The sequence below is a fragment of the Cryptomeria japonica genome, chromosome 3 (genome assembly GCF_030272615.1).
Source record: "Cryptomeria japonica chromosome 3, Sugi_1.0, whole genome shotgun sequence".
Taxonomy (NCBI): Eukaryota; Viridiplantae; Streptophyta; class Pinopsida; order Cupressales; family Cupressaceae; genus Cryptomeria; species Cryptomeria japonica.
This window is the reverse complement of record NC_081407.1, coordinates 449,871,213-449,886,444: the sequence shown is the minus strand read 5'-3', so window position 1 is coordinate 449,886,444 and position 15,232 is coordinate 449,871,213.

The following is a 15,232-nucleotide window of genomic DNA, read 5'->3' as shown; positions in this document are numbered from 1 at the left end:
GGAAACCATTCAATGAGACCCTTACGAAATACTGAGATAAAACAAACAGATAGAGAGTCTAGCAGCACTGGCTCCACTCCACGACACACACTTCTTGGGCATGCCAGTCTCTCTTACCCTAAATATTTGAGGATCTTATAGCCAAGGGATTCCTGTATCATAGTGTAAGTTACATGAAGGGTATCTATGGGGTACGATCTACACTCCCGAAATCACTGAATGTAAGGTTTTGGGCTACTCAATTGGTTCTTATTGTAGGGTTTCTAGGGGTCCTGATCCAACGACGGATTCTCAGAGCAAGATATTTAAGACTTTAGTTGATCTTATTGGTGCAGGGAAGGCCCCCACATATGTCGAATTCACTCAACACTCTAGCCACCTGACCAGTATATTTATATAGCGGCTCGAAAAACCCACTCGAGAGTATGCTAGGAGAGATGATATCCCCAACACATCCCAATTTGAAGTACCTCTGTGGGGTGATGAAATCCCTTGTCAAAGATACCCCTCACTATGTGGAATAAAATAAAATTGGATGTCGTTGTCACCTCCTTCCTTTCTCCCAAGACCCCGAAGGCAGGTGGAAAGTTAGTTAATGTAATAGTAGGTCCACCCCAAACATGATAAAAATTATTTACCTTAAGAAAACTAAATGTGATTTAATCTAATGCAGCTTGATTTACGTTCATTTTATAGCCCTAATTGAGGTGTTGAATATGCATGTGCATGTCCATTTTAAACACCAAATTAAAATCTGAAGGCATGCATGTCAATTTTAACTGTTGTTGATTTTAAGCCCAAATCGAAGTGTTATACATGCATGTCAATTTTAACCAATGTTAATTTTAAGCACCAACAGATGAAGTGTTAGATTGTACATGCATGTCCATTTTAACCATTGTTGATTTTAAGCACCAAAAGATGAAGTGTGAGATTGTGAGTGCAATTGATCTAATACTAATCTGATCCTTTCTGTAAATTCACCACAAGCTGCAAACAAATGATTAGCAGTAAAATCAAATCAACAGAAAATAGAGAATAAAAAATTGATAGAAACGAACGTGTGACAATACCTGCATGATTGCTTGACATTGACAGAGTTAATGCATGAACATAACATAGCGAATGCGTAATAATGACAGCTTAAATGCATGACAATAACAGATTGATTGCGTAATCCAAACATGACAATTTCGTGACAGACAGGCAAATAACAAAAAAATAAAAAATAAAGCTAAACTCGATCAGAAACCTGCAAAACCAATTGTGAGGCCCTAGCTAAATCTCTCATCATCCATTCAATATTAATTAGATCATATTTAACTTGATATGAGAGAACTAAGCTGTTATATCTATCAAAGGCTGGTTGATCTTCCCAATCTTGTATCTGCTTTTCTGCTTGGAGAACCCTTTGATAGCGTTTGGCCTGTCTTCTTTGTTCCTTTGTCCTTCTAGCACCTAAAATCCTGAATTGTACCTTTCGTGCCATAAACCGTTATAATAAAATCATGCAATATAAATAATCTGTTTCCAGATTTACTCAATTTTAGAAAGAATTAAACAGATCAGAGAACAAAAAGGATATGAGAATAGAAACAATCAAACAACAATTTTCCTTGCGAATGCGTGATCTGGAAAGGGTGATTGCGTGACCTCGAAGGGTCGAATGCATAACGCTGTCTATGTGATTGCATGATGATGTAAGAACGATTGTGTGATGACAAATATATTCTCAAAATCCATGCAAAATCTATAAAAAATGAAAAAATCCGTACGACCTGCAAAAATTACACAGAAAACAGAGAATTTAATTAGCTGTTGTTCACATCGGGCTCACCAAAATTTAGCATGCTCAAATTCATCATTGCTAAATAGGAAATAAGGACGATCACAAATCCTTAACTATCTAAGCAATTCAAACATAAAACCAATGGAATAAATGCAAAATGGAATTAAATTAAGCAATATGAAACTCCCTATTATGCATCGTGTCTTCCATTGTCCTTCTTCTCTCTGTGGTATGATGGCTCTAAGATATTGCACTGACAACCTGCAATTGACACAAAGATTAGAAGTTCGTGATCTAGAGTAATTGTCCAAGATTGAGAAGGATTGAAAATGGAGATCGAATGCTCAATTTATAGATTTTTGGAGAAGATTGATTAAAAGGTGGAACATAATGATCAAGAGGTGGAACTCAGGTGAGCTCACATGCTGATTGATAGTTGAATTGCTGACTTGGAGGTGAAACAAAATAGATTGAATAGATTAATTGAGTCAACTGATTGAGAAAAAGCTAACTGAAAGAAGAAAAAGAATGATTGGAGGAAATAAAGAAGATGGCAAAGCTAACTAGAAGATGGAAATAGAGACTAAAGAGATAAATGATTTAATTAATTAATTTAGCATGTGCTTGCACTTTGACTTAGATTTTCAATTTAATCTTTGCATGAAATTTATTCAAATAATTGAATTTATTTAAATTCAATTTAGTATTTGAATATATTTAGAACTTGACTTTGATTTTCAATTTGATTTTTGCAATCATGCACATGTAACTGAATTTGGAAAAAATTAGAAGAATATGATATTAAATGAAAATAAAAGAATTAATTAGAATTAATTAGTTAATTAAATAATTTAAAGAAACTATTTAATTATTTAGAAATTGAATTTTAATTAAATAATAAAGACTATTTAATTTAAAGGATTAAATCTTAATTAAATAAATAATAAATATTTAATTAATATTTAGAAAAGGGTTAAATAATTAGTTTATTAGAGAGATAGAAATTGCATAATTAGTAATTTATTTAAATAATAAAGATTATTTAAATTGGGGAATTAATCAGAGTTAATTTAATAATAAATATTTAATTAATATTAGAAAAATGATTAAAATGATTAAATAATGATAGCATAGGAAATAGAATAATTAGTAAGATGATGAGGAAATATGAAATTAGAAGAATAAGATTAATTAACTTAATTAAATAATTAAATAATTATTTAGTCAATTAGAGGAATAATTAGTACATGATCAACGAGACAAATTTATGTGTCTACAGTATGCACAATAATTACTCAAAATTTCACATCCCCATGTGGTCTTTTTAGGCAATATGATAAGATTGTGCTTAGGAAGCTCTTCCAAAGCTGACTCAATAGATTGCCCCTAAGGTGTAAACTATCTATCTAGGGGATAGATGTCTTTTTGTCTTGGTGAAGGTGTCTTGTGATCTTGTATGAGATTTGGCTTTTGATTTTCAATTACTTTCTTTTTCTACCTTATGTAATTGTTTTAGCATTTCTTGAAGTCTAGTGTTCTTGATATCATGAAATTTTATCGCAAGAGGGGTCATTGAATCTTGTTGTTGGGCTTGAATGCCATATATTTCTCTCTTGAGATATTGATTTTTTTGGGCCAAGGTAGCCATGGGCTTCTTACTTTTGTTAGAATTTTTAGAAGAGCTTCTATTTTGAACAGGCATTTACAACCGACGAGACCGAGAGCTAGATGTGATGCAGAAGTCAAGATTAAATAAGAGCTAGTTACACATTTAATGTAGTGATTTGAGAAAGGTGACTAAGACCTAGTCTGGTTTTAGGAATGATCTATCATGTATAAGACGTGATCTAAGCAACCTAGTTTGATTTGAGAGAAGTGACTAAGACTTAGTCTGGTTTTAGGAATGATCTATCCTGTATAAGACGTGATCTAAGTAACTTAAGTTTGATAAGTAGTTGATTGAACTAGTTGAAAGATGGTCGACAAAATCATGCAACACAACGGTAGGGGTACACTATCAAGATTGTTTATGCTCAGAATTATGATGACCAGATTTATGATCATTGTAGATTGATTAGGCAATTAAACTGATTAGGCAAGTATGACAAATCTAGAAAAGTGTGTAGACACACAAGTTTCTGGACTGACAAAATCAGGAATTCGTACGATAGAGTTTTATGACCCAAATGACAATATAATAATTCCCAGACGATAGAGACATTTTCTCGTATGAGTTGCTGCCTAAACTCGCACGATAGTTTAGTGATCTCTAGATGAAAATATGATGAGTATGATGATTATTGGTACGATAATATGCTAAGGTTACATGACAATTTTCTGGTAACTAAATGATAATTTTGTATACTTGGACGACGATTCTGACAGGGCCAGACGATAAACAATTAAGACTCGTATGGCAATAGGTATATAGCCAGATGATAATTCAATAGACTCATACGACTGTGTATTGGACAAAGACGAGATTGTGACACAGACAGAGTTTTGACAACTAACATAGACTAGTTTTTGACTAGGACTAAGTTTCGACGACTGACGGAAACTAGTTTTTGACACAGACAGAGTTTTGATCACTGAGTTGTTGACGTTGTTGATTTATTTTCTCCAGTTTTAGTATTTCAGTTCTAGTTTCAAGGATGAAAACATAGAAAACACACAAGATGTATAACGACTTCAAGCACAACATGCTAACCCTATGGAAGTTGGTTTAGAGAAGAAAACATTTGCTTGCAGAGTCAGGTACACACCCAATAGCTAATCGGAATACGACCGCTGAGTCTCATGCAATGGAGTCTCAACGCCATATTAGCCAACTCCAAATGCTAATGGGGGCATGAAATGGTAAGTATCTTGGGAGAGTTACTATCTCTCTTGCACAAAGATTATCCCCCTTCCAGAGGTGAATCAGGTAGCCTCTATCTTATAGTTCTTAGTTAGGAATTCTATTCGAAATTAACCCTTGAAGTCACGCAAGCATGATTGAGGCCTATAGCCCGACAAGGTACTGAAACAAGCTATAGTCACGTAAATGTGATTGAGACCGCGAGGCCCTACAAAATGCTTGATATGAGAGATCTCAAAGAGAAAACTCAAATAATCCCTTCCTCTGAGACTTTAATCACCAGTGGCCTATTTATTATAGTGAATTAGAATGCTTAGGTCTAGCTATACTCACTTGGGTCGTTCTCACAGGGTGATTACTTTTTCCCACTATGACAAGCCCACTTAAGGTACACAAATCTCAAATTTAGAAAAAGCTTCGAGGGTCTAGATTTCTGATTATCTATGTAGACAAGAGCATACTCTCCTACCTCTTAGATTTTTCTGAAAATACAAAAGACATATTTGTTCATTAACCAGATAGCAATTTAAGTGCCTAAAAGTGAATTTAAAGAATACACGATGTTTAGTTGAATCTCCTCAGGCAACCTACAAAAACAACGAATTAGTAGTCATATTGTTTTTGTGCGAAAAACATTTTCTTCGACAAGCGTTTTGCAAAAACTGATTAGGCTATGAAAATCTCTTAGACAAATAGAAAACAAGCTAGGGTATCATTAGTATCATCAAAATTCAATAAGAAAAACCCCAAAATTGTAGTCTGTTTTTAATACAAAAATCTAGAATATTGTACGAGTATTCTAACCAAGCCATACAATAATTCATGACGGACCGTATGATACCTATAGTTTGTCATTCGGGCCTCTGTGAAAACTTGTACGAGTTTTTGCAGAAACTGTATGAAAAAAATCCGAAAAGTAAATCTGAAAAAATGGAAATAAGTTAATTTGTGAGGCCGAAATATGTAGTCTTCTACCCCATGGTGGGCACCAAAAATGTGTGTGTGAAAAGTGGATAAGTCTACAAGCTGTAAGACACAACACTTCAATTAAGTCATTGCATGCATGGTTAGACAGATATAATCATGAATATAAAAACCTTAACAAATTGACCTATTACCTTCTAAAAGATGCGAGTATAGACTTGCTCTCAAATTTGTCTAAGCAATACCAGTGACTAGACTACACCAAGATGAAGGATTTAATCTATATGAGCACAATATTAAGCTAAATGAATGCAATATTAAGCTAGATGGATGAATATTAAGCTAGACAAGAATGAATATGAAGGTAGATGAATGAATATTAAGCTAGATGAATGAATATTAAGGTAGATGAATTCAAGCAATCATGATTAAACTAAATATGCAAAAATCTAAACTAAGATGCAATAATTTCAAAGCACAATATCTTTAATGACTCCAGAGCAAAAACTGCACAATAACAATAAATCTCTAGGGTGTTTTGAATGAGAGATGACAGCTGAATTTATAGAGACTCAAAAGAGAGACCAACGGTCAAGATCGATTAGCAATGAGCGGTCGAGATTCCTCAATAAAAAGCACAATTTAGGATTAATTGAAATAATTGAGAGTTCAGATTTAGTTAATCTTGAGATAGATTCCAATTATAGCTTGATTGAATGCATTTAAATTATAAGTCCAAGTTTGCATTGGAGATAGAATTTAGTTGATTCCATGCACTTGAGATAAAAATAGGCGATTTCATGCACTTTCCTTTAATTTGTTCAAGATTTTTATTTAGAAAAACCCTTTTCAATGCAACTGAACTTCTTTCTTCAAAAGCTTTGAGTTTTAATTTTAGAGAAAATGATTAATTCAATTTAATTGTTTTTCTAATTTCTCAAGTTATCTCAATTTTAGAAGAAAAAATATCTTAAGTTTGATTTCTTCTCTCAATTTAATTCTTTTCTTTTTTTTTCAATTTAACTCTTTCTTTTGCAGATTAATTCCTCTTTTTGTGATAAATCTCTCTTTGTAAATTAATTCCTTTTTTTTTGTGATTAATCTCTTTTTGTATGATTAAATGGAAAATTTATTTATTAATTAAATATGCTAGGATATTTAATTAAATAAATAAGATAATTGATCAAAATGATTTACTTGGAATGATTTAATTAATTAAATAAATATTTAATTAATATAGAGTGATTAACTTGCCATTTAAGATTAATGATTAAAGAATTAATTAATTAGGTTCTCAAGGTTGATTTGATTGCCTTTGGTTAGGACCTTGGTGATGTTGTTGAGATTAGGGGCCCATGGTTTAGATGACCATTTTTTGGGTATTACAGTAATCATTAAATGAAATAGGATGACATGAATCACATAAATAAAAATAATTTATTTATTGATAGAAGAATAGACATTAACTAAATAATTAATATTTAATTAATTTATCTCAAGCCATTCTTAGATATATATATTTTGCGCCTCTTTGAGACAATGTGTTTTATCACGTTGTTTCAAAGAATAAAAAATACACGCCTCAATTTGTTGCCCCTGGTATAAGTTTTGTGTTGGTAGTATGCCCCTTCAAGATGTCAAACAATGAATGATTTTTTTTGGAAAAATGAAAATGACAGACGATCTAACAATAATGATAATGATAGTTATAAGCTCGAGTTGATGAAAAATTGATGCATTTAGTACCTCAAAAGATTGATTTGTATAGCTCCAACATGCATGCCCCATACACCTCTAGTTAGGGTTAATTTATGTATAAATAATGGTTAGGGGGGCCCATTCCTAGGCATCTGCACACTTGTCTTTAGGTGATTCATTGTGGAGAGAAGGAGAGAAGAGCCAAGTAGTTCATTCTTGGCAAAGATGGTGATTCCAATTGATCGACAATAGTTTGACCGATTTTGTCACTTTGAGCGACCAGAGGAGTATGACCCCCCAGTATGTACCTCATCCTTTGACTTATAGGTTGTATTTATTGGCATTAACCATAGGGTCAAAGTCAATTATTTTAGATGCACAAAATTTGGTTTTTTGTGCATATACCCCTTTTTGTTTTACATTTGTGCAAAAATTGTGCATCCACTACCCAAAACTATGCATACATTCTAATGACGCATCCATTTCTTATTGCTATGCATTTGTTGTAGACCTACGCATGTACTTTTGATTGTTGCACATGCATTGTTCTTGCACATATAAGTTGCAAAGTTGTGCATCTGAGTTAGATGCTCAAGTTTTTAGGTGTTTTAAGAAGTCAACTTCATGATTGATGTTAGCCAGCTACTTGATGTTGTGTGAGATTGATAGAATCTTGTCTAGGATGATAGGATATTGTTGATAGGGTAATATTGATAGATGAGCACCTTTAGGGTGTGATTAATGCATGTGTTTTGATATGTGCAAGAGGATTTAGATGTGATGATGTTGTGGGAGAGATATCCACTAACACAAAGATTGTGACCATACTTGTTTGTGATGGAGCAAGGATGTTATTGGATCTACTAGTTTGTCACATGCTTTGTATATTCCCAATATTTGAGTCGAATCTCAATATGTTGATAGTGTTGGCTGAGAGATGACATAGTGAGCATAACACCTTCCACATGCCCCACTGGTGAGATGTCAATTACTCTTGAGAACATATATCAAATACCGAGGATTCCAATTTCTAGGAAGTTGGTGACCTATGATCCACATGGGAGAGTTAGGATAGAGGCCTGTTGCAGAGTGTTTGATGATGATGATATTGAGGGCTATGAGATTAGCTAGGAGGACATGGATGATTAGTATAAGCCCCTACCTTCTGTGCTAGCAAGATTTATTGGAGAATTTATTTGTTCGGACATGAGGTCTCATGGGTTGGCACTGGGTTGGGGTAGGACACTTGAGTGTATGATAATAGGTACATGGTTTGTCTGGGGCGTATGCTTATTGGCTCATCTATATCATGACCTACATCAATTTGTTTAGCAGGAGTCACCTTATTGCATATTTGGACATGGGAGCATATAGTAGTGACAGGACCGGTTTGTATGTGATTCAAAGGAGTAGGACAACCGTATGTTCATGTGTATCATGGTACATTATCCTAGCATAAGCTAGGAAATCTTGAGTATTGGAGGCATGTTTTAGATAGTGTAGATGTAGATGTTTGGAAACCATATTTAGGTTATGAGCCCTGGGAGGACAATTATGCAGAGTTGCCTTATGTATTTCAGACCTGATGGCTGATTGGTTAGACTCAGTATATCATTGAGCGATATATTATTACCTCTGTACTCTAATAGTTTGGCAAGATCTAGGGGATGTCCCAAGGTACTAGTGAGTATGCTTAGATGTATAAGGAGCATCCATAAGTGGGGTCGTATTGTATCATTTGAGGTAGCTCATGTATATTTTTAATCAATTCCTTATCAGGCATGGGATATGTAGACACATATTATGGATGCAAGTATGACAACAGAGTATGATCAATATTTTGCATAACATCCTCTCCCTTAATTGACTGGTCCAAGTGAGATTTATCCAAGAATAGAGGATGGAATTGATGAGGAGGAAACACCCAAGAGGAGGAGGAATCGAGGGCATAGAGGTGGTGATAGAGGAGAGGTGAGAGGTAGAGAGAGGTGGTGACGGTGGTAGAGGCAGAGATGGTGAGGGTGGAGATGATGGAGGAGACAATGAAGGAGGACAGAGACTGGTGAGACATAGGAGACCCATTAGGGATCCTAGAAAGGTGGAAGATTAGCCACAAATACAACCTTAGGGACAAGATCAACCATTGGTACAAGAGTAAGCAGTGGGACAAGAGTAGGCACAAACACCTCCTATATAGGCTCTAGGATAGGATGATGATGAGGTGGTCACTCTATGGGCCCAAGTTATTTAGTTGTAGCCATAGGTTTCATAGTACTAGGAGTAGATTAGAGGACTTACAATGGAGAGAGATACAACCATAGAGAGGTATTGTAGAGAAGAGAGTCTCATAGAGCATATGTAGTAGATTTCAGCCCAAGTTCCTCATGGTGACAATATGATGTCCATGCTTTGTGTTGGCAAGGAGATACACTATTGGACACACTTTATATGAGCATGGTGTCCCTCTAGAAGCAGAGAGAATGTAGTTATGAAAAGATATCTCATACTAGATACAAATAGGCTCATACAAAGAGTGCAAGTGTGATGGGACCACCTCCTTCATGTGGACCACCAGGGGGTTCAGTAGAAGTATGGCGTAGGAGCACCCTTCAAAGGGCTCCCACCATTTCCTTTTGTTGTGTTCTTGCTTCTTTATGAAGCCATTGTATATACAATAAGAGCCATGTGCTCATTGGGTCTAGTTAGGGTCCTAGTTGAGGTCCAAGGGTCATAAGTCAAAGTTGATTTTTTCTTGTAAATAGAGGGTATGTGTTCCTTTGAGGTGTTTAGGGTCCTTATTAGCATTGTGGTGTCCTTAGGTTAGCCCAATGTGGGCCTAGGAGTCAAGAAAAGCAACATTGAGAAAGTTGCTCAAAAGTTGCAAAAGTTGCATGACAACTTTTCAAAGTTGTCAAGCAACTTTTCCACCTATTGGTCAAAATCTTTAGTTTAAGCGTGGACAACCCTAATATGGGCACATAGATCAAGCAGAGGGTAGTATAAGTAGCTACAAACCCTAATATAAAGGGTTGGATGTTAGTTGTTGTACGACCCAAGCAAAGTGACTTGACTGTGACTGTAATTTTGTTGCCAGTCGGCACAAATGGAGTAAAGAAAGATCATTAATGGATTGATTTTTGAGAAAAACTATGTTGTGTGTCTTGTATGGTGTAATTAATTCCTTTTTGAGCATTTAGGTTAGGTTTTGATTTGTAAGTGAGGTGTGTTTGTAAATATTTTGTAAATTGCCTTCTCATTGTCCAGTTTTGGACTGTTTTGAGAAAATGGGTTCATAACTCCATTCCCCATTGTGGAATCACCATGAAACCATGGGGAATGAGAGTCCAGACCCTGTACTATACTCCAAAGCAAGCAGGTCCCTTGAAAATTCAAGGAGGCCATCTAAAGACCCACTCCTAGGCGAGACTGGATAGTGCCCGACTAGGAAGGGTTAAGTTGTAGAGGTCTTGGAGAGCAAGGAAGGTCAGAGAAGGAGGCACCCTTTGGAGGAGTTGTAGAGGGGTGAGTGGAGAACAATTTGTGTGAAGGAGGAGCTTACACCAATCTAGATAAGGTGGCAAGAGCACCAAACCTACAATGTGACCCTGGCAGGCCTAAAAACCCTCTTAAAAACCCTTAAAACCCTTAAAATCCACCTAGGGTAGTGTACGGACACTTGGAGGCCTAAAACTAGAAAAATCCTTGAGCCCTTGCAAAATGAAAGCAGGTCTCTTGGGAAGTTTCACAAGCATATGCATCATTTTCAAGAGGGAGCCCTAAAAGTTCGGGTAGGAGGCCTAATTGGTCACAATCCTTGTAGCCCTATTTTGTAGGCAAAAGAGAAAATTGTGAAATCGGTAATGGGTAGGAAGCTTGAAACCTCTTGGGGGCACATGAATGGGTGGAAAAACCTTGTATTAGTCCCGATCTATCCTTGCTAAGACCTAGGAAGGCATGGAACAAGCCAAACCCTTATTAGCCTAAGTAAGGGTTCCTTGAAACTCATGAGTAGGTGAGACCTTAGGAGTAGTTTATCAAATTGTTGGTGGGTGGATTGGGCAAGGTCAGGGGATTCCATAAGTAGAGGAAGTCTTAGAGACCCTAGGGTGTGGTTAGAGAACCTGGTGATCCAAGGAAAGGATCCAAGAGCATAGACTAGGCTAGTCTATCCCAAACCTTATCCCATCAGATTGGTATCAAAGCAAGGTTAAAGATTTGGTGGACTGTGCATGTCTCTATATACTGGTGAATCAGTAGGGGAGAGAAGAATGGTCACTAATGCAGAGCTAGCTAGGGAGGTAGAAGAGTAGAAGCAGAAGAATAGACTCCTTGAAGAAGCTATGAGTGAGATAAGGGATAAGCTACAGGAAGTGGTGAATCAGAGGACACAAGGACCTTGGGGTGAAGACACCAAGGATAAAGGCGAGAAAACCATTGACATAGATGACATTATACCTGAACCAGATCCCTTATTCAATGAAGAACCATTTGTAAAGGCTATTAAGGCTTTGAACACCAAAGCTTTTGAAGGATTGCCACATTTCAGTGGAAGGATGGACATTGATATTGTCATGGAATGGATTGAAGGCATGGAAAACCACTTTGAGTGTGAGGGAGTGACAGAGGCTCAAAAGGTTAAGGTTTCCAAATCAAGATTAAGGGGAGCAACTTTGACATGGTGGAAGTACCTGCAAGAAGAGAGAGTTAGCATGGGGAAGCTACCTATTGCCAATTGGAAGGCCATGGTGAGTAAGATCAAGGAGAACTACTTACCAAAGGATTATGAAGTCCAATTTCATAAGAAGAGACATGGATTGAAGCAAAAAGACCTTGATGTGACCTCCTACACCAAAGAATTTCAAAACCTTTGCCTTAGATCCAAAGTCCAGGAAGATGAATCTATCAAGGTGGCTAGGTATCTAAGTGGCCTAAAGTGGAACATTCAAGAGGAGATAAGCCTATGGACTCCTACTACTGTCCAAAAATGTCAACAACTTGCTACCAAGGTGGAAGAGAGGAACAAAAGGAAAGGAGACTCTAATAAAAGGGGTAGAGGCAGAGGTAGAGATCAAATGAATCATCAAGGTGGTTACCAAAGCAAGGAAAATGAGCAAAGGAACCAAGGAGAAGCCAAGTTGACTGAGCATAGTAGTGAAGCCAATCTCAGAGGAGGCCATTCTAGAGGAAGAGGTGCACAAGGTGGTCCAAGTAGGGTTAGAGGTACCGGTAGGGGTAACTCCTACTTTGCAACCATGAAATGTTACAATTATGGTCAATTGGGACACCCGGCCTATAGATGCCCTGACAAGCCTACATCATCAAACAATGGAAAGAGGGTTGCTTATGCACATGAAGACTCTTCAAGCAGCAAGACACCTGAGGTGGACCATATTGAATCAGAGATTGGAGAGAATCTAATTTTCAATAGGGTCTTGATAAGACAACCAGTCAAGAATGAACCTAAGCATAGGAGAGCATTGTTTAGGGTGAGATGCAAGATACTTGGTAAAGTTTGCAAGGTGATAGTTGATTCAGGGTCAACTGATAACATAATATCAGAGGAGGCAACCAAGAAGTTGAAACTCACAAGGATACCCCACACTAACCCATACAAGGTGACATGGTTGAATCAAGAGCAGAGTGTGCTAGTCAATGAATAGACTTGGGTGGAGTTTTCTATTGGAGGATACAAGGATAAGATCATTTGTGATGTGTTACCCATGGATGCCTATCACCTATTGCTAGGTAGACCCTGGCAATTTGATAGGAAGGTGATCTATGATGGAGAGGAGAACTCCATTTCCTTTAAGAAGGACGGCAAAACCTTTAAGATTCAGTCTTTGACAGGGAATGAAGAGGGAACCTCAAGAACACCTAGTGTCTTATTGGCTATTGGTAAAGAGTTCTTACACTTGCTACATGAGGAGGAAATAGTAAGGTGTGCTATCTTTGTGAAACCAAAGGAGGAGGAAGACAAGTTGCAGGCAAAAGTACCCAAGGAGGTGAAGCAAATGTTGCAAGAGTATAAGGACATAGTGAGTGATGGAGCACCTGCAACACTCCCACCAAGAAGGTCTATAAGCCATCAAATAGACTTTGTTCCCAGTGCATCCCTACCTAATAAAGCTGCATATAAGCTCACACCTGACCAAAAAAAGGAGGTGGCAAGGCAAGTGTAGGAGTTGTTGGAACAAGGACTAATCAAGAAGAGCATCAGCCCATGTGCAGTCTCGGTAGTGCTAGCATCAAAGAAGGGAGGCAAGTGGAGAATTTGCACTGACTCAAGGGAAATCAATAGGATCACCATAAGGTATAGGTTTCCTATTCCTAGAATAGAGGATTTGATGGACTGTTTAGGAGGTGCTATGTATTTTACTAAGTTGGACCTTAAAAGTGGTTATCACCAGATTATAATTAAGGAGGGTGATGAGTGGAAGACTACTTTCAAGACCACAGAAGGGTTGTATGAATGGCTTGTGATGCCATTTGGACTCACCAATGCCCCAAGCACCTTCATGATGTTGATGAATGAGGTGTTAAAAGACTTCATAGGCAGGTTTGTGGTGGTGTACCTAGATGGCATTCTCATCTATAGCAGAACCAAAGAGGAGCACCTTGAGCATTTGAGGTTAGTCTTAGAGAGGTTGCATGAGGAGAAGTTATCCATCAACCTAGAGAAGTGTGACTTCTTGAAGCAAGAGCTGGTCTACTTAGGATTTGTGGTGTCTAAGGGAACCTTGAAGATGGATCCAAGCAAAGTGGAGGCAATCTTGAATTGGCCTGCCCCTAGAACAGGGACTGAAGTTAGGAGTTTCCATGGTTTAGCTCAATTCTATAGGAAGTTTGTGAGGAACTTCAGTGGCATATGTGCACCAGTCCTTGACACCATAAAAGGAGGCCTTAAAACTAAGTTTAAATGGACTGAGTAGGCTAATAAAGCATTTCAATTATTGAAGCAAGAAGTAGCCACAAAACCTATCCTTCTCCTACCTACTTTTGACAAGCTATTCACATTGGAGTGTGATGCAAGTGGAATTGTAGTTGGGGGTGTATTGAGTCAAGAGGGAAGACCTGTGGCATTTTTCAGAGAGAAGCTCAATGAAGCAAAGAAGAAGTACTCAACCTATGACCTAGAGTTGTATGCATTAGTGTAGTCTCTTAAAAAATGGAGGCATTACCTGCTCCCAAAGGAATTTGTGGTGTTCACAGACAACCAGGATTTGAGTTACATTAACACTCAAGAGAAGCTTAGAAATAGACATTTGAAATGGATGGAATACCTCCAATCCTTCACCTTCACCATCAAGCATAAGAAGGGGCAACTCAACAAGGTGGCAGATGCTTTAAGCAGGAAGTTGTTGAAAATTCAAGAACTATAGTTGCAAAGCATAGGTATAGAAGGTTTCAAGGACCTCTATGAAGGAGATGAAGACTTCTCATCAGCTTACAAGGTTTGCAAGGAGTTTGAGAACCATTTCCATTCTGAGTATACAGATTACACTCTCCAAAATGGTCTCTTGTTCAAAGGTAATTAGTTGTGTGTGCCTAGAGGATCCATGAGGGAAAACCTCATCCAAGAGAAACACAATGGTAGTTTAAGTGGACACGTTGGAGTCAATAAAACCTTGGATTTAGTACAGAGGTACTACTATTAGCCCAAGTTTCCAAGAGATGTGAAAAGGTATGTGGAGCAATGTGGTGTGTGCCAAAGAGCAAAAGGAGGATCAAGCAATGCTGGTCTCTATCAACCATTGCCGGTCCCAAATAGGCCTTGGGAATGTGTAAGCATGGACTTTGTAGTAGGACTTCCCAAGACAAAGATAGGTATGGACAACATCTATGTGGTAGTAGATAGATTTTCCAAGATGAGGCATTTCATTCCATGTAAAACTACACATGATGCTAGCTATGTTGCACATCTCTTCTTTAAGGAGATTGTTAGGATTCATGGACTTCCATTA